Source organism: Pleurodeles waltl, chromosome 12 (assembly GCF_031143425.1).
Source record: "Pleurodeles waltl isolate 20211129_DDA chromosome 12, aPleWal1.hap1.20221129, whole genome shotgun sequence".
NCBI classification, from domain to species: domain Eukaryota; kingdom Metazoa; phylum Chordata; class Amphibia; order Caudata; family Salamandridae; genus Pleurodeles; species Pleurodeles waltl.
In genome coordinates, this window is record NC_090451.1 from 99,565,608 (window position 1) to 99,585,374 (window position 19,767).

Below are 19,767 nucleotides of genomic sequence, written 5' to 3' on the forward strand. Positions count from 1 at the left end.
TTTCATTCCATGAAGGAGGAACACACACCACACATTTGTCACCCAAGGCCACTGTCCTGATGTTTGCCTTTAGAACTCTGTTGAAGTCCCTTCCCAGCCCTTATTTAAAACTTTTACTATAAAATTTAAACCTTTGCAGTCTGTTTTAAAAAAAAAATAGTCCGAGCTATCTAGGTGCCAGCGCTTTAGACATTTACTCTCTCTTCTCAATGCGACTTCCCAGGCCCATGTACACGCATAGTTGGTCTGTTCAAACAATATTTGATTGTAGCTGCAAACATAATACATTTCTGGCACACTTGCAGGGGTGCTTTGTTGGCTGCAGTAAAATATCTTCTGTGGCAGGAAGTCTATATCTCATTAATGAATTACCAATCCCCTGGAAACAAGTGTTAGAGACAAGAATCTTTACATCTTTAATTGTAGTTAATTAAGTCGGTTCTTTAAATACCAAGTCAAAATTACATCTTTCAAGGACGATATGATTCAATGTTTTAAATGTGAACACCCGTCTTTAATTTCTAGAAGCTACACAAATTGACACACCCAGGACTATTTAACAGGCAAAAAGAGACAAGCTGAGCGTGCAATTTGTCTTATTTGATCTGAGTGAATATAAACAAAAATGGAGATGCAATAAACTTTCTGATGAATCCCCACGATTGCCACTTTTGCAATAGAAAAAGGAATCTTTAGTACATATTCTGCTGTTGTTATCCTTTCAATCAGCTCAGAAATGTTTTTTCTCAGCGGGGTCACAATGATCCTTAGGTTGTCTCTGCATTACGCTTATACATGAATTTATCCTTATAAATTCATCAAGGTTTAATGCTATGGCGGTATATTCGTTTAAACAGTTTTTAAAGGTCGTCGTGTAGCCGGGGTCTCACACCTCTGATTAACATATGTTTAGTTTCTATATTGGAGGTTGTAGTGAAAGCGTTTATCATATTACATTTTTGCATGTTGAGATGGTTTTATTAAATATTAAATACATTATTTATTAATTCATTTCATTCAGGCTTGTCCAGTATTATAGGGTAGCAGGAGTCAAATTGATTGCCAGGAATGGCCCCTTACGATATTCTGCACTCATCACTACCGGATCTGCAGTTATCCAAGACCAGTCTGAATAATTATTTTTTAAATTTCCGCAACCACGGATGGTTGTGTTCTCCCATATACAGTAGGCACAAAGATTTGGGCTTTGCACTCCTAAAGATCTTCCCCTGTGTTCTATACTCTTCAAGGTTTGTGGAGTGTCCTGATGTGATGTAGCCGAGTAGACATCCTTGACTCGATTGCAGTGGGAAGCCGGATTTTGTTTGCACCCTGCGCATTCCTTCCAAACATCCTTGAAGGTGCAGAGAACGGTAATCGTAATACTTAGTTCTATTTGCAACTAGCGGAGTGTATTCAGAGCTGGATTTCCATGGTCACCCTTCCCGAGGTTCAGGCACTGCACAGATGCCTGATTCTGCAACTGTTGCATGTTTTCCTTTCATTTTTGGGAAGCCCAGTATGTACCACATTACCCAAATGTCACCACCGAAGGTCTTGTCAGTTCCGAACGATGGGTAGAGGGGAGTGACAGAAGGATGTTTCAGAGGGAGGACAACTACAAATTGATGCCCTCAACCACATTGTTGTTGGGATAGAATACACGTGCCCACGGCTGTGGCTCAAATGGTTTGCACTTTTGTAGTGGTAAGTGATGAACAGCCCATATTCTAAGGCTATTCGAAGGCGATTGACTTTTATCTGCTGGACCGAACACAAAGAGCCAAGTCTTTGCTTGGTCTGGCAAGCAACATTTGATTCCATCCAATGATAATCTTGGTTTAGACCATCTGCAACATTGAGCCAGCCTTTGTGAGAGTTATCTAATCAAATTTGAATTTGGGTGCAATATGGATACATTTGGAAATGTATACTGTGCTTTTCTATGACCAGAACCAGGTACCATGTATAATAACGGAGAGGTTGTCCAACATTGAAGTGCTCCATAGGACACTTTCTGTGAAGATGACTTTGAGGGCTAAGTTTGAGCTGGCGATTATTGAAGAGGAAGGAACTGGGTCAAACCAGAACTCCACTGGTGCTCACTCACGAATCCTGAAATCGTTGGGCAGAACCTACAGCCTTCCTGGAACGTAGGCAACTGAATGTGATTTTGGGTTGGACTGGCTTACATTTGAAAGCGTGGCCTTGGCTGAGAAGCACCTGTACAAGTTGACAAGAACAGAGAGAGTGTTAAACATTGTAGCTCTTCATAGGACCCATTCCATACAAATCATGTTGTGAGCCCAAGTTAAAGGTATTAATTATGATTGAAGGAACAGACCGATCCAGAGTTCGTCTAGAGATTCACACTTAGGGGTATATTTATGAGTGGTTTGTGCCATGCTTGCACCACGCAATGTGGTACATATGTGGCGCAAACCATTAAGTCATATATTTATTTATTTATTTGTAAATCTTTTTATTAGTAGTTTTGGTACAAGTATCACACTGTTGTGGAATCACGGTCAATCACATAATCAAAGTACAAACCATACAATATCTATGTCTTATTTCTTAATGCAGGCCATGCAATATACCTCCCACAGCAATAACAGGTACAAGAGCCCCAAAAATGTACATACGTTTATTGTGCATGTTAATACCACCTGAGAAGTTGAGGAGGATTCTGAGTGCCATCCCTTCTGGTCAATCTAAACCCTGGTGCAGCCCCGGATCAGGTTCCATGTGCCTGAGCTTGCAAAATATCTACAGTCCTGTAGCCTGGGTGCCGTCGTTCCCTTACCACTATTGTCCCCGTCCCGCTGGCTCCTAGACAGCTCCTCATAGTTGGTCAGCAGAGTCTCCAGTATGTTTTGTGGTCTCCCCATTCTCTTCACTCCCCTCCATCCTTCACCCCTGCGGGGTTGCATTTACAATACCCTGTGACCCTGTGACTGTGTTCCAATGTCCCCAACCCTGCTCTGTTCCCGCTGAAATGTTTCTAGCAACCCAGCCCAGACCTCCAGGTCGTCCTGCAGTGCGTCATCCCTTCGGTGTAGTTTCATGTGCGCTTTCTCTGCTACTGCCCACTCCATCACATCCTTCAACCACAGCACTGGTGAGGGATGCCTGGCTTCCAAACATCCTATACCATTCTTCGCTTGGCCAACACCAGGACCAATTACAAGAACTTCCATGTCATCTTGCCCCCTTAAGCCTACTGACAAGTCTCAGCAGTCTTTGTGCGATACCACAAGCCACAGCTTTGTTGTCACTTGCAATCGCAGCACCACCTGTGTACAGTATGCATGGACCCTGGACACTCCCACGCCATGTGTAGAAAAGATGCCCTCTCTGCCCGGCACCTCGTGAAGTCCGCCCCCCTTTCTCTGTACATCTGGCTAAGCCTGACTGGTGTTAGATATGTGCAATGCACATAGCTGAAGAGTGCCACTTTAAACCTTGTTTTGCAGGAGGCCCCTTTAACAAAGGCACATGTCCCATTCCATTCCCCGTCCATCAATGGCGATGGCAGTTCCTCTCCCCATGCAGTGCGGGCCACTGATACAGTCCTGGGTCTGTCCACCTTAAGTGCTTTGTACATGGGTGTCACCATGTGGCGTGCTGCCCTTGCTGTCAGTAAGGGCTGTAGCTTTCCATTTGCTTGGGTATGTTGGGGAAGCCAGTCCATATCTCCTGTGCAGTTTTTGCCAATTTGGCGTATTGTAAGAACTGGCGACCCCCACCGCAAATGCATCCTGAGCCTCCTCAATGATGAGGGATGTCTCCCCAGGGTAGAGGTTTCCCAGTGTCTCACAACCCCACTCCCTCCTGCGTGTGACAGTCATATCAGAATAGATACAGTGGAAAGGCCTGAGTTACCAGATATTAAGGTCCCTATCAAAAGACGGTCTCTTAAAAACTCTAGTGGCTTTCTGCTCCCAGACCTCCGCCACCTGCCGCACTAGGGTATATTGGGAGCCTGCCTGGGGCCCATCATGAGTAACGCCAATAGCGAGTGAATGCCGTACATGCCCCCGATGAGTCTCTGCTTCCAGTTATCCTCTTCTGAGAACCAATGCGAGGCATGTTGCAGCTTAGAGGCGTAATAGTACATTTCAAGATCCTGAGACCCATGCCCCCCATATTAGATTCTGTTTGAATAGTAGCAATACAATGAAACTTCTCTTCTCTGCCCACACCAGGAAGAGCAGTAGCAGATCAAGGGTTTACAACTGACACCAGGGCAGTGTGTAGAAGGCGTTTTGTATGATGTATAGACACTGGGGCAGGAATACCATTTTCGCCACCAGAATTCTCCCCACCATTGATAATGGCAACGTATTCCAGAATATTACAGAGTTTGTTAGGCCAGTGACTGATGAGTTGGTCCCATATTCCCACTGGCCCTCCAGGGACTGTCCAAACATGACTCCCAGGTAACGAAACACCAGGGTCTCCCATCTTAGACCCAGTGGAGATCGTTCCCCCACTGGTTTCCCACTGAGGGCTCCCAAAGGAAAAAGCAGGGATTTTCGTCTATTTATGCATAATCCAGACACTACCCCAAAAGCCTCCAGCTGCATCAGCAAACGTTGGACTGACTTTGTGGGTCTCCCCAAGAAAAACAGGGGCATCATCTGCGTACAGCGAGAGTAACGTCTTTCACCCACATACCAAACCCATTCATATCCCGATGCAATGTTGCAGCAAGGGACTCAAGTGCCAGTGCAAACAATAACGGAGAGAGGGGCAACCCTGTCTCATATCCCTCCCCACCTCCCACCCTGTAGATACTATGGGACAAATTTACAAGAAACTAGTGCAGCGCGGTGCTGCACCAAAATTAGCAGTGCCGCGCTGCGCCAGTTTCAAAATTCAGGGCTGTGCTGTATTTACAAAAATACGGCACACCCCTGCGTTTTCCCCTGTGTCAGCACTAAGTTAAGCAGCCTGGGCCAACACAGGCATCCTTGCACCATAGTGCAGGGGTGTAGGAAGCTGGATCTGTATATACCATACCAAAATGAGGTATGGTGTGTACAGAGTCCAGGGGTTCATCAGAGGCTTAACAGAGGCTAAAGTGGATAATACTAATGCTCTCTTTTGTGGTACTGTTGTCGAGCAGTTAGGGTTATCAAAGGGTAGTGCAAAGCATTTGTTGCATACATACACAGTCTACAAATGAGGCACAGACTCAATGACTAACTCCAGGCCAATTGTTTTAATATAGCAAAAATATATTTTGTTACTTTATTACTAGAACCAAAGGATCTCAGTTGCAGGTAAGTACAGTTGTAAATATCTATCAAACATATGTATGAATTGTACTTTGTTCCGATTTCGTAGTTAAAACAGTTTACAAGTAGGTAACACTTTTCAATTTCCAAAAGTTGAAAGGGCAAATTTTCATAGGAGTCAATAGAGTCCTAGGGGGTGAAAAGTGTTAGTACAGAAAACAGGTAATTACATGACTTACGATTCCAGTCTTCAGGGGTCCACAGGTAAAAGTTCAAGTTGACCACAAAAGCACACCACCAGCAACACGGGGCCAGCGGGGTGCAGAGGTCAAAGTTGGTGTCGGATTTGCAATGGAATCCTACGAGGACTGGGGGGACTTCATTGAAAAGAGATTGCAGGTAAGTAACCGGGGTTTCAGGACAGAGGCCTAGGGAGTTTAGGTCAGAACCTGGGGGGCCACAGGTCAGCACCAAACACACCCCCTCAGTGGCACAAGGCCGGCTTGGGTGCAGGATGCAAACACAGCATCGGGTGTCCAATGCTTTTTAATGAGGGAACCCCAGGGATTGCAAAGAGGCTGTATGCTGGATCCAGGGGGTCGTCCCGGGAAACCAAAGGCTGGACTGGAAGGAGAGGCACTGGCTGGTCATTGCTGGACTGTCGGTCAGATTCCCCACGGCCAGGAGGCTGCGGGTGCTGGGGTACCTTTATGCGTTGGGAATCTTCGTCGAAACTGGTCACGGTCAGGGGGAGCCTCTGGTTTCAAGCTGCAGGCGTTGTTGTGGTGGCCAGGAGGGATAAATCCAGTATAGACTCAAAGACAGAATCGCCTGGGGACCTCCTCTGGTCTGGTGGGCCGCTTAGACTCAGGCCGTGGGCATCAGGTGCAGAGTGGACAGAACTTGCAGATCCGGGGCGGTTCTGGCGTCCTTTTTGAGATTTTCTTGTGACAGGGCCACTGTCCTCAGGAGTTCTTGGTCTTCTGCTGGGCAGGCAGTTCTCTGGGGGTTTGGAGAGGTTGCTGGTCCTGCAGGATGCGTCACCTTTTTGGAGCAGGGGTCTTTGAAGCTGCAGATAGGCTGCTAGGGCTGGGGCAAATCAGTTGTCGTCTGGAGTCTTCGTTGCTGGGGTCGGCTTACCAGTCCTTCTTTCTTTTTCCTTCTGAGGTTACCAGGAATCTGGCAAATAAGGCTCAGAGATGCCCTTAGATACAAGATTATGGGGCGTTATAGGGTTCAGAGGGCAGTAACCAATGGCTACTGTCCCTGTGGCTGACTACACCCTTTCGGTGTCCACTCCTTTTGGGACCTAACACTCTCTGTCCCTACCCTCCAAAACTTGATGGAGGATTCTGCAAGGAGGGGGTCACTTCAGCTCGGGACACCTTAAGCGTGGCCCTAGCTGCATTTGCCACTCCTCCTTATTTTACCTAATTTTCCAGCCGGTCCTGTCATCAAAAGGGGGGCCTGGCCTTGGAGGGGTCGACAACTCCACTAGCTGGAATGTCCTGGGGCACTGTAACAGGAGGCCTGAACCTTTGAGGCTCACTTCTGAGTGTTACAGTTCCTGCAGGGGGGAGGTGTGAAACACCTCCACCCAGAGCGGGCTTTGTTTCTGACCCCAGAGAGCACAATGTTGTGGACATGGCACTCTGAGAGGGAGGACATGTCGACTTTACATTTTTCTCCCCACCAGCACACACAAGCTGCAATGGCAGTGTGCATGTGTTTGGTGAGGGGTCACTTAGGATGGCACAATACATGCTGCATCCCTTAGGGCCCCCCACTGGTCACAGAGCTCTTTGAACCACTGGTATCTTTTACAAGGGACTTAGGTGTGTGCCAGGGGTGTCCCAATTGCGGAAACAATGGTACAGTTTTAAGGAAAGAACACAGGTGCTGAGGCCTGGTTAACAGGGTCCCAGCACACACTCAGTCAAGTTAGCGTCAGATATCAGGCAAAAAGTGGGGAGTACTGCAAACAAGTGCCCAGTTTCCTGCAAAGGTTGTCTGCGTTGAGAGGTGTGATTGTTTATGTGCAGGAAGGTGTCCTTTCCTGCACATAACCAATCATCCATAGTATTTTGCTTCTTCTATGTGTGCTGCACAATGCACACATAGAAAAAGCAAAAAACAAGGAGGAATAAAGGTTTTCCTCCTTGTTGCGCCATGCTAATGCCACCCATAGGATGGCGTTCGATTTTGGCACTTCCTCAGATTTACACCTTCTTGTAAATCTGGGGCAGCGTCAAAAGCAATGGGTGTTGCGGTGAAACCTATTGCATGCCCCTCTAACTCAGAAAACTGCTTCATAAGGGCCCATATTTACAAAGGCACATAAAGCCACAAAAAGTGGCATTACTCCTCCTTGCACATGTGGAGAAGTGGTTAACACCATCGCAAAAAGTGATGCTCCGGTGGAGCTAGGGCCTTGTCAATCTGGCCCTCTGTACCCATTTCTCACTCGTGCGGTTGGGGCTTTTTATAGGAGTCTAACCCACCTGGTGAAGTTAGGACCAAATCCCATTTTTTGGAGGACTTGTAAAAGGTATGTCCAATCCAGGGTGTCAAATACTTTGGTGATTTCCACTGATGCCAGTGCTAGTTCCTCCCCATTGGTGGTCACCGAGGGCAGTACATGCATCAATCTTCACAAATTGAGAGCCGTACTACACCCCGGTCTCCTTGTACAAGGGATACCACCACCCCCTGCAGGTGCTCCGCCAGCACCTAGCAGAGAACCTTGCTATAGGCATTGAGCACTGTAAGAGGGCGGTATGCCATTGGGCATGTCTCATCCTCCCCTGGTTTCAGATTCACGCATATTGCACCCTCTTGGATTGTACCAGGCAGGAGACCTCCCTCTTTAGCCTCCCGGAGGACATCCAGTCATGGCTCCGCCAGCTATGCCTGATAAAACTCCACTGGTAAGGCATCACTCCCCCAGTGCCTTATCCCTATTCATTTTGCTCAGTACCTCCCTCAGTTCTTCGATTGTAAGATCTGTCTCCAGCTCCGCTCTTAGTGGGGCAAGTATGACTGGCCGGTCCGCATTGTTCAAATACACTGCATCGGGGTAAACTACTAACTCGCCCCATACAGTGCCTGCAGATGTTCCCCAAGCATGTCATTGATGGCCAGTTGTGATCTAGCCATCATACCATCTCATCGTCTCAAGACCACTATGGGCATCCTCAATATCTCTCGCCGGAGCAGGCCTGCTGTGATCTAGTCATCATACCATCTTTTCGTAACATGACTACGTTTGTCCCCGTCCCGGTGCAGAGACTGCCTGTATTCCCTTTGCGTTAATTGATTACATCTGTCCCATGCATCCGCGAAGCATCTTTGCAATGCAACAATTGTATCCCCCCAGCAGCACCCGGCCTCGCCATCTCCCCCACCGGGTCTCAGCTAGTTTGGCTTCCAGATCCGTAAGCCCTCCCTGCAACTGCCGACAGATCCCTCACACCTTACCGAGGCATTCACCTCGTATCACTGCCTTCAATGCTTCCCATTCAGCGCCTATCCTCTCCGTGGTGCCCCAATTGCCCGCCAAGTACTCCTTGATTGCCTCACCAATCATTTGCCGAAACGGTACATCTAAGAGCACGTCCGCTGTGAGTCACAAATTGACCTGTCTCCCTCCAGATTCTGCACCCCCCCCCGTTCCAGACGCAGTGGGGCATGATCTTGCAGATTCCCACCCATGTAGGCATCTGAGAGGATATCTGTTTGTGTGAGTGCATTTCTCAAGGTGTGGTCCAATCTACTGGAAGTGCTATATGCAGTTGAATAACAGAAGTACTGTTTCTTGGTTGGATAGATATCCCTCCAAAGATACCTGCATCTCAGGATGTGCATAAACGTAGTCAGTGTGTCTGCCATACCCTGCTTAGTAAGTGGACAGCGAGACTTCCTATCCATAGCTACACCAAGTATACCGTTATAGTCTCCAACCCAGAGGAGGCGTACTGCCAGATTATCTGTCACCAGTGTCTGCAGTCACTAATTAAATCACAGATTAAATTCCCTACCATCATTGTTGGGGGATATACATTTAGTAATGTTATGACCACTCCGTCCAATGTCCCCTGCACCAATACATACAGTCCGTTCTGGTCTGCCTCTGAGTACAACAGTGAAAACGTCACTCCAGGCCCTACTCAGATTGTCACGCCCCGAGGATGAGAGGAATAAGTGGATGATATCAGTCGCTCCCTCCATTTCCTACGTAACTCACCCGTCTCATTCTCTGTGGGGTACATTTCCTGAAGGCAGGTGATGCCAATCTTATTCCGTCACAGAAACGACAACACCTTGTGTCTTTTCACAAACCCTCCCAGACCCTTAACGTTCTATGTGACTATTCTGTGCATGTGTGCCATAACGCCTAATGGTGCCATCCTCCTCTCCTGGGTGCAGTCTCTCCCCTCCCGTGAGCTCCTCTCCAACTGTATGGACAGGCATTGCACATTGTGTCATTATTCTCAGGTCAAATATATGTACCAAAACACCCCCTCCCCAAAACTGTGAATACCCACCAACCCATTCCCCTCCCCAAGCAGCTACCAACCAACAACAAACAACCAAACAGTGAGTGCCCACCATCCTGTGCTATAGTGGCACAGGTACCCCAGTCCCTCCCCAGTGTTTAAACTGTGAGACCTGGCTCCTACTGTAGTATTGTCTACTGTTCCCACAACTACAAAAGCACTACTAAGTCCCATTGCGCAGACGCAGGTCAGTCTGGTGCTGTCTACACCTTGTATTTGGCAGTGTCCCACACCAGGTCTCGCTCCAGGCATCCGACCCAGCCCAGACTGATCTCCTGTGTTGCTTACATGTATTATTACAGCTTTGCGAGTGTCAACCAATTAGTCTATATGTTCCTTGAGCATCCTCCTCCCTTCAGCCTTTTAAGGATGATCTTACCAACACTCTCTGATTCTGCTGCAGCAGTCCCAGGGGTATTCATTCTCGCAGGTCACCCCACCCTCCTCCCATTTGAAGCCTGGTAGTCTCATTCAGGTTGCACATCACCAGTTCCTGAGGGAGTAAGGGCAATGACATCGTCAGCGTCACTCTGATGCAGAGAACTGCTGCCTCTTGACACATCTGCCAGCGTACCATCCTTTTGCACCAGTATCCGAGGCATTGATCTGCTCCGTTCTGGAGACCTGGCCTGACGACCCCCGTCAAATGCCAAACACTTTTCATCCATCCAGATCGCCCTCCTCGACTCATCCTCAGGGTCCCTCCGTCCCGGCTGCTACATTGTCCCACTGCTTCAGCCATTCCCAAACGTTTTTGGACCAGTCAAAAAAGTGTGTTTTACTGTTTGCAACCATCCTCAATTTGGCTGCAAACAAAAGCATGTAAGTGAGTTCCATTGCACGCAGTTTTGCTTCACTTCAGAGCCAGCTTCTGCGATGGTCAGTCTGGCCGCTGCACCCCCTCATGCAGTTCTCGGTCTGGATGCCAACTGTGTGTTAACGGGCCACGGCTCCGTGCTCCGAGGATGCCACCTACAGCCTCTCAATGTCTTCCAGCTGGGCCAGTCCCAGTGTTGGGAAAGCACGTTCTCAGGCTAAAGGGCCCCACGTCCACTCAAGAATTAAGTCCAGTGTGAGATTCACACACAGGAGTCCCGAGGAGGCCGAGGGCCTCAGCACCTCCCATGCCGCTCCCCAGGGCCTCACCGTGTTCAAAGGCCGTCCTGTTGCTGCACCAGTTGGGCACCATTTCCAGTCTTCACTCGGCTCCCCACAACTTTGGTAGGATTCAGGTTGAGCGGCTATGGGGAGGGCAACCCTCCTCAGTCCCCGCCCGTGCTGCCAGGTAGCCCCAGCAGTACTCCCTCACAGTCGGACTCACTCAGCAGCGGCCTACCATCGACCTGGCGCAGGCCTCTCCAATCTCCAGCTTCTGCCCCCCCCCCTAGTGGTACTGGCCATCTCGGGGGCCCCCTTAACAGCGGCGCCACTCCTGCGTGCGTCAGCTTCCAGTGCTTCTGTGTCACGGCCCTCCACCCTCCAGCCTTGTTTCTCCAATCTCCAGCTTCTGCCCCCCCCCTAGTGGTACTGGCCATCTCGGGGGCCCCCTTAACAGCGGCGCCACTCCTGCGTGTGTCGGCTTCCAGTGCTTCTGTGTCACGGCCCTCCACCCTCCAGCCTTGTTTCTCCAGTCTCCGCGTGGCCTACCAGCACTGTTAGCAGCAGCACCACTTACCGTTCACCCCCCTGCTGCAGCAGAAGATCAATGGATAGTGGGGTAAACGCTAAATTTAGTGCACTCAATAATGCTTCAGGTTTGACGACATACGGGCAGGATTATGACAGATAATCTAACGGGGCTCTGGAGCTCGGGCTTAGAGCTGCTAGTGCAGCCATCTTGCCAGGCCATGCCCCCAGTAAGTCATATTTCTGAAGTCACGCAAAGCCACTTTGCATGGCTTTGAATAGCCTGAAAAATATAGAGTAAATCAATGCAGCGCAAATCGCTACATTGCCTAATTCTGCGCTAGGGAGGTGTTTCAAGTGTTGCGTGTGTTCTCCCACACAACCTCCATGGTTCTTGACGCATTCCCAGATTTACCAACTCTGGTAAACCTGGGAATGCGCAAAAATCTTAGGCCTCCCCAGGTGAGGCATAGCGAGGAGGAATATCTTTATTTCCCTTTGTTTTTTCCTCCTTCTATGCGAGCTGCATTCTGCAGCACACATAGAAAGAGGAAAAAGCCTCTCTGGATTGTTTTTGTGCAGGAAGATGCCTGTCCGTGTACAAAAACAATTCTGCATGCAACACAGGCACCCTTGCATCATGGTGCAAGGGTGCCTTATATGGCGCTAGGCAGCCCATTGTGTGCCAGCGCAGAGGGAAAAGGACAGGAATGCCCCATATTAGATAAATACAGCACATTTCTGCCCTTTCCCTGTGAAGCAGGACAGAGCAGTAAGGTGACTCCACTTTGCCACAGGGTGACTACACAGTTCATAAATGTGGGCCTCAGTTCTGAAGTCTGCACAACAGCCATGTGTAATCTGCTGAGTCATACACAGCCGAGAAGTCTAGCAGCATCACTCTTCATTTATTAAGGAACGGATTTCTTCTCTGGTGTTCGCCAATCCTGACCTGTGACCATGTGGAAGGTAGTTTTGTTCTACATTGCTTTGGCACATAGTTTTGTTGTTGTCTTTTCCTTAGTTTTCAGACATTACGCTGCTGATCAGATGGTAACTGGCGTGAATCCTTGGGCTTATTATATAGGTCTTTAAAGGAACATCATATTAGATGGTTGAAGTGGTTTAGTGGCCGAACTAGTGGTTTAATTTGTAAATAAAAACGTGTTGGTGTCCAAAGCTCTGCTCTGAAAAACTTGGCTGCTGCAATAAAATGCGCCACGGAATACTGAGTTAGTGTAATCCTAAAGCCATCTCAGGCCTCTTTAATCCATTTACAGCCACTCCCTGCCCATTCAGCTCACTCTTTCTGCTTTCTCCCTTTATGTTGCTGTTTCATTTTTCTCTTCCTCCGTCTTTCCCATATGTGTCTTTTGCTTGCAGTAAATGCCTGCTGCAGACAAATAAGTGCTGGCCCTCAAAAATAGGTGCTAGTGCCCCGCACCGGAAACCACTGGCTAAAATTAAGCACTGGGCCCAACCTTCCAGAAGAGATGCAACAATCACAAAAGGTGTCTGCGATGAGAGCTGAGTGAACTGTTTCATGCAAGTAGCAGAGCAAGGTAATGAAGACATGTTTGAGGCTTTGGCCTTCAAGACTAGTGTCAATACCGCTCCTATTTCAAAGGTTTGAATGCTAAGTAAAACACTATAATAAAAACATGTATTATAGGAACAGAAGGAGATAGGGTAGTGTTGGCTCTGATGGCCTCCTCAACTTATGACCTTTATTAGAGTCAAGCATGCAAGCGCATGTGCTTGCACATGCATCCGACATGCGAGACACGGTTACGTTCAGTAAAGGGCTTGGAGCCTGCCTGCTGCTCACCATTTGTTGGTTTGCGTAGCACTCTTCTTTACAGCCTCGTAATTCATCGAGGCAGGCCTGGCATCATCTCTGTTCCTCTATGTGGAGCAGGGATCAGGCACTAGAAGGGTCGAGCCTGCGAGTGCATGCACTTGCCCATGCGTCTGACATGCGAGACGCTGTTACGTTCAGTAAAGGGCTTGGAACTCGCCTGTCGCTCACCATTTGTTGGTTTGTGTGGCACTCTTCTTTACAACCTAGTAATTTGTCAAGGCTCTCCTGGCATAATTTCCGTTCCAGCAGGGATCAAGCACTAATTGATTCAAATTAATGAGTGCCCGTCCGCAGCTCCCTACGTGATTGAGATACTATTTTGTTGGAACTTCTAGTCAGGGCCGGCTTTATCGCTGGTGGCTCCTGGTGCAGCATTCTTTTGTGGCGCCCTCTCACCCCATGACCACCTCCTCTGATTCCCTCACTGCCACCCGGCAAAAGTGTCACTCATCTTTCCATAGCCCCTCTCACATACATTTCATTTGTTTTAAAGAGCTTGTTAAGCCTGGCTTTACTAATCCTCTCCGCCATCCACATAAAACATAGTTCTGTTCTTTACAGCAGGAATATTACCAGACTGCGCAACTTTATTTGGTGTCAAAACTGCCACTGGCCAAAACGCCAATCTCTCTCTAGCAAGAACATTAATCATAAGAGTTATCTTGACACTTCAATTGCATTCTGAAGGCTGGACACACAAGGAACTTTTCTGCAGGTGCTTTTAAATCGCGAGTTTGGTACTTATTGTTAAACACTGTGCCCTACTGAGGTCAGCGCCCCCCATCCAGGTCAGCACCCGGTGGGGTTGCCCCGCCCTAACGCCGGCCCTGCTTCTAGTGCCCTGAAAACAGAAGGCACGTGACTGGCAAAAACGTGCCCAGAAGGAGAAACAAAATGACAAAGTTTTGTTTTTTTTAAAGCTACCTTTATTTCATTTTAAGTCAGCTTTTCTCACTTCCCACTCATATTTTTTTGCTCGCGGGCACTATTGTCAAAAGATGACAATTAACTTGTTCCAAATACGCAAGACCCATTGCATTGCAAATGCTTGTTAATCAAAGGCTGTTGCAGTATTGCAAAAAGCCCATGGGATATTTTCCAAGGCCTCTATCTAGACCTGGTATGATGCCTAGTAAATGCGTTGCATGAAGCGTGCTTTGTGCCATTTAAGGCCTTTGTCGTAACCTTCCTGTACCCCTTGCAATCCTTTGAAGCTAAACGTGGCCTCTTGCCCACACAAAATGCTCGCCTTGAATATTCCAATGTCTAGAGTTATACCCTCTCTTCGGGGGGGGGGGGGGGGGGGGGGGGGGTCACACCTTTAAGTGACGTCTCCAGCACTTCACTGGGCTTTTAGCAGGGCAGTGCCAGCCCTTCACGGCAGAAGTGTGGGGGCGCTTTTAGCGGTCTCTGCGGCACCGAGGACTCTCACACCTCTGATGGGCCAGGGCGCGTGGGAGTGGGAGTGGGGTGAGGGGAAAGGCGGGCTCGGGGAGGGGGTGAGAAAAGGAGGAGTCGGCAGAGGAAGGGAGGTGGCGCAAGAATTGTGCTAAAGGGAGAGGAACAGAGGGCATGGGCGAGGGGAGAGAAAGAAAAAGAGAACGGTCGGATGGTAACAGGGTGAAAAGAGGGAGAAACGGAAGTAAGAGAGACAGTGAGACAGAGGGAGGAAAGATGGGCGAAGATAAGGAGAGAATAAAAAGGAGGAAACGGGTACGAGGAAGGAGAGAAGGAGAAAAGCGACAGGGAAAGGAGAGATGGAAACAGAGAAAAGACTACGAACAAAGAAAAGGGAAAAGAATTAACTGAGCGAGAGCCAGGCGCAGAAGATAAGGCGAAAGGGGAAACGAAAGGGGGAAGGGATGGGAGAGAAGGGACGGTAAAAAAAAAGAGAAGGTGACAAGCGAGAGGGGGATAAAAAGAGTGGATGAAGGAGAAAGGAGTGAGAGGAGACATTAAAAGGGAATAAAGTAACAGAAAAGTAAGACAGAGGATCAAAGTAAGACGAGACAGGGACAGCGAAAGAGCGTGAGAGAGAAAGTTAGGAGGTGGGGGGCAGGAGTCGATATTTCCTTGTTTACGGGCATATTCAGCTGCCATTTCCCCAGTTTGTTTGGTGGTCTTTATTTTATTCTATTTCGGTTTATTTTAACAGTATAGAGCCTTGTGATTTTAAAACAAGCGCACAATGTCCGCTACCTACTCCAGAAGAAATATTTCATAATGATTTCACGATGTCTGCTAAATATTTTCCAAATGTTCTGATTGCAAGAGATCGATCTTTCGTGACTGGGACACACAGGCAGAAAAATGCAGAAACGCATAAAATACATCGAGTGCTGTGCGCTGTCGTGGACACCAGAGGGCAGCATATCCTAACCTATATAAAATGCGACCCCTGGCGAAGTGGCATATTTGGCAATCTGCATCTCCTTACCTTCTTGCCGCATTCCTTCTCCGCTGAGGCCGTCTGTACTTGACTTCCCCCGTCAAACCCATTTTCATCGCCCACATCTGGTGCCAATAAAGGGGCCGCTGTCCAACGTTTCAAAGACGTAGCGCTCAGTGGTGGTTTCCTGTGGCACGACATCTGGAACGAAGCTGGCAAGACAGTTCAAAGGGTTACTGTGCTTAACGACAAGACCACTCAATTATGCGTCAAGCGAGGACCGAATTATGCAGCAACGAAAGGCTAATTATGCGGAGTAAGCAATGCGCCACATTTTGTGATAGTATAATACTTTTGTTATTTTCAGCCACGGTGCTCTGGCTGGGCAGGTTTATTGCTAGTTTAACATCCAAACAAAACCAAACATGACCAGTCAACCTTTGCAAACGGCGTTGGGACACGTGTTGACGCATTTTTAGTAACGATTGATCCGCTTGAGCTAGAAACAATTTTCTATTAACAGCTGCAGATCATTCAGCAGGTGATGGATTATGTGCCAAATCCATAATTATGCAGTAAACTATGCGGTCACAGAACCGCATAATTCCAGTTGCCCTGGCTCAACTGTGAAATCGATATGCATGCTGTAACTCGTAAGTGTGAATCCTTGTGGACCTATCTGGTTCTTTCATCATTCTGACGCAAACAAAACTAGTATTACTGCATTGAATAATATCAACCTCACTTATTACCCCCAACTAACTGGTACTTATTTTATCCACCTTAGAAAGATGAAAGTTTAAGTCGTCTCCGCTATTCATTTACACGTGTTAGTTGCAGGTTGCACTTTGCTCTGATTGCAGACACTCCGTGAGCTAAAATGGAGGTGAAAAACATTTACTGTGGGAACCCATAAATTGGGGGTCAATGTGTGGTACAGTAAGTGGGGTGGAGCCCCGAGGGGCAGAGTCCTGAAAAAGAGTCAACTTGTACATTTATTCCTGAAAAATCTGATGCAAAGAAATTGGCAGCAACGACAAATGTGGCAGTAAGTCTCTTCTGGATTAATTGGTCCCAGAGATGCTGCATTTTGAAATATCTTACATGATTAAGACGCCTGCTGTAGACAACTTTGTGTGCCCCACAGCGTACAGGGGATTCTAATTATGGGAAGACGACTCTTGTGGTTAATGCAGTTCAGGGACAGTTCTGTCTTTTGTCCAGTTTCTAATCATGCAGCAGCATAGAGCAGTGGTTCCCAACCTGTGGTCCGGGGACCCCTGGGGGTCCGCAAAGCCTCCTTAGGGGGTCCGGGACTGCTTTAAAAATTAAATAATATTAACAGATTAGATCCCCTGTTTCCAGTAATGACCCCGGGATTCCAATAAAGATTCAGCGGGGGTCCCCGGGCTCCAGTAAGGATAAAGTGGGGGTCCACAGAAGTCAAAAGGTTGGGAACCACAGGCATAGAGAGTTAACGTTTCTGCTGCAAAGCGCACCCTGTAACATGCCGTTCTCATATTTGCATTTTATGTGGACAGGTAAGTGGATTACTGCTTTTGACACAGCAAGCCTGTTGTTATTTGCAGTTCATAAATTGCAATCAGTCTATGAATGCACAGTGAGCTATGAACCAGCATCAAGGCGCTGCGTGCAAACTACACGTTATGGTTTAGGAGAGCCTTAGAGTTGTTTCCTCAATCTGTTGTTATTTTGATGTTAGCAAAGAAGGGTTCCTTTGGACAGTAATAAAGTCTCGTTAGTACAGAAAACACAAATCACTGCATTCCATTTAAAATCCCATCTTTGGGTTTCTCCAAACCATGCACTCTTAACATATGTTATGTGACTTCTACGCCTGGTAACATTTCTTGTACATTGATTTGCACATGTTTTATAATTTATTGACTGTGCGTGATGTAAAGGGCTCTGAAACCCTACAATGGGATTAGTAGTGCTATAGAAGAATTCAATAAAACATAAATTACTAACCACCATTAAATTATTTGTGTAACTACGCCTATACAAAGCTACATCTGGCATGCTTACAGTGCATGCACATTTCTCACGTGGGGGCGGGAGGGGGGATGAATAAAGTCAAAAACCTGTGACCAATCCTACCTTACCTTATGTACTTGTGGAGGGATAACAAGCTGTTGCCTGTCAGTCGCGGTTCGCTGACCTGTAAATGGGTGGGGCGGGTGCAGCGCGCAGGGGGGGTTAACATTTAATTAAAATAAATACAAACGTACCTCCTCTGTTGCAGTGCCGCTACTCTCTCCCTCGTCGTAGCTGCAGGCAGGCAGAGGCCTGCAGCCAATCTTGGCGCTGCTCAAAGCAGCGTCAGGATAGGCTGGGCGCTCCCAGGCAGACTGGAAGCCTGTGCAGGCTCTAACAGTGCGGGGCTGGAGGGAGCCTACTGCGCATGTGTGTTTGGCCGGCCCGAGATGTAGCAAAGGTTTTTACCCATTCTGTGTCTATGGGAAAAAGTGTTCGTACATATGGCCCACGGTCTCTGAGGGAAGTGCTCTGTGCACTCCCCTTACTGCCCATCAACTCCATGGCCCGCCCCTTTCACCACAAATCTAGTTTATTATCCTTTCGTGGTGAAAGCTTTGCAGCTTCTGTGCTGGCGGGGGGGGGGGGGTAATGGACGCTCCTCCGCCCTAATGGAGGAGCCGCCTCTGCGTTCCATCCACTGACATCTAGGTGACTGGCTCTAGATAGCTTCCAGCCATGGTGATACGCGAAGAGAAGAAGGGCTGATGGGCCTTTAATTCGGGGCCTTTGCTTTGGGTCCAGCTGGAAGTGAGAGTAAAAAATCCAGCTCGCCAGCTGCAGGCTGCTGCTTCCAACAGAAAGCAGACAAGTGCGGGCTGAATTGTGTCCTTGCGTCTGTCTGGATCCCAAATCTGTCTCAAGACTATCTGCAGGAATTGGGATCTGGTGGGAACCCACTCGTTTCCTGCACTGATTACTGGTTTTCTAATGAACTTTTGAGGAGAAAATAAGAGGCGTTATTCACGTTTCCTGACCCGAGGCAGCAGGAGGAAATATTTGGCATAACCACGAAATAATTGGCTCCTCTCTGAAGTGTTGTTTGACTTAACAACAAATCGGTTTGTAGGGTGCGTGGTGACATCAGTTCCACAAAAGAAATTAACACAGATACCTGCCGTTCGCCTGTCTACATATGTAATTTTATTAGCCAGGCTGCTCCCTCGGAACCGCGGGGTGCCGTCCATTCTTGACGTGGTTTGTGCGCAACAAAAAAGTGTATAAATTAATCAGAGGCATAAAGTACAGACCCCGGGGGGGGAACTGACGCGGCCCTCTTAAAAGAACAAAAAAAAAAAAAAAAAAACACTACATCTGCGGCCGTCTAATGGTTTACAAGACATCAATCATGGCCCCCAGGCGGAGGCGATTAAATATTAAAACCAGAAACGGGTCTGAATAAAAAGCATGACAGAAATAGCATTTCCAGCCTCGCGGGAGGGGGTGGGAGGGTGGCCCAGGGGCTCCTCCAAGCTCTGCCAGCCAGAGAGCAGACTCAAACACTTGGGCCTGAGGCACTGCTTAATTTGTACATAAGAACTTGCTGGTGCCCAAAGCCCTCCCCTGAAAAACGGGTCTGCTACAATTAAATGTGCAGCACGGAATACTGAGGCAGCGTAATCCTGAAGCCACCTCGGGCCTCTTCGAGCCATTTACAGAGACTCCCTGCCCTTTCAGCTCTGCTTGCAGATTTCTGCTTTCTCCCGTTGTGACGCTTTTTCGTTTTTCCCTTCCTTCGTCTTTCCCATGTGTGTCTTTTGCTCGCACTAAATGCTTGAGGCAGAAAAATAAGCGCCGGCCCTCCGTACCGGAAACAACAAGCACAAATGAAGCACTGTCCCGAGGATACAAAATGGCCGCTGCTCTGCCTGTCCCAAGAACTTGGCTGAGCAGTCCTGGCTATGAATGTCAGCAACACCCTGGTCACTGATTGACTGAAGATTGTGCTGGAGCCCTTCAAATGAGTTTTGGCTGAAAACTGCTCTAAAGGAGCGAGGAGGGTTCACAGGAATGCACAGATGCCGTTTGTTACCC

At 48.1% G+C, this 19,767-nt stretch overlaps 1 long non-coding RNA gene across 1 annotated transcript; it reads right to left on the reverse strand.

Annotated features, from left to right (window-relative positions):
- Nucleotides 1–466: 466 nt before the first annotated feature.
- LOC138267728 (uncharacterized) lies at nucleotides 467–18,219 on the reverse strand. Its single transcript, XR_011199859.1, has 3 exons — nucleotides 17,928–18,219; nucleotides 15,724–15,887; nucleotides 467–2,223 (listed from the first exon to the last, which is right to left on the reverse strand). It is a non-coding gene; the product is annotated as an uncharacterized lncRNA (long non-coding RNA).
- Between the last annotated feature and the right edge of the window lie 1,548 nt (nucleotides 18,220–19,767).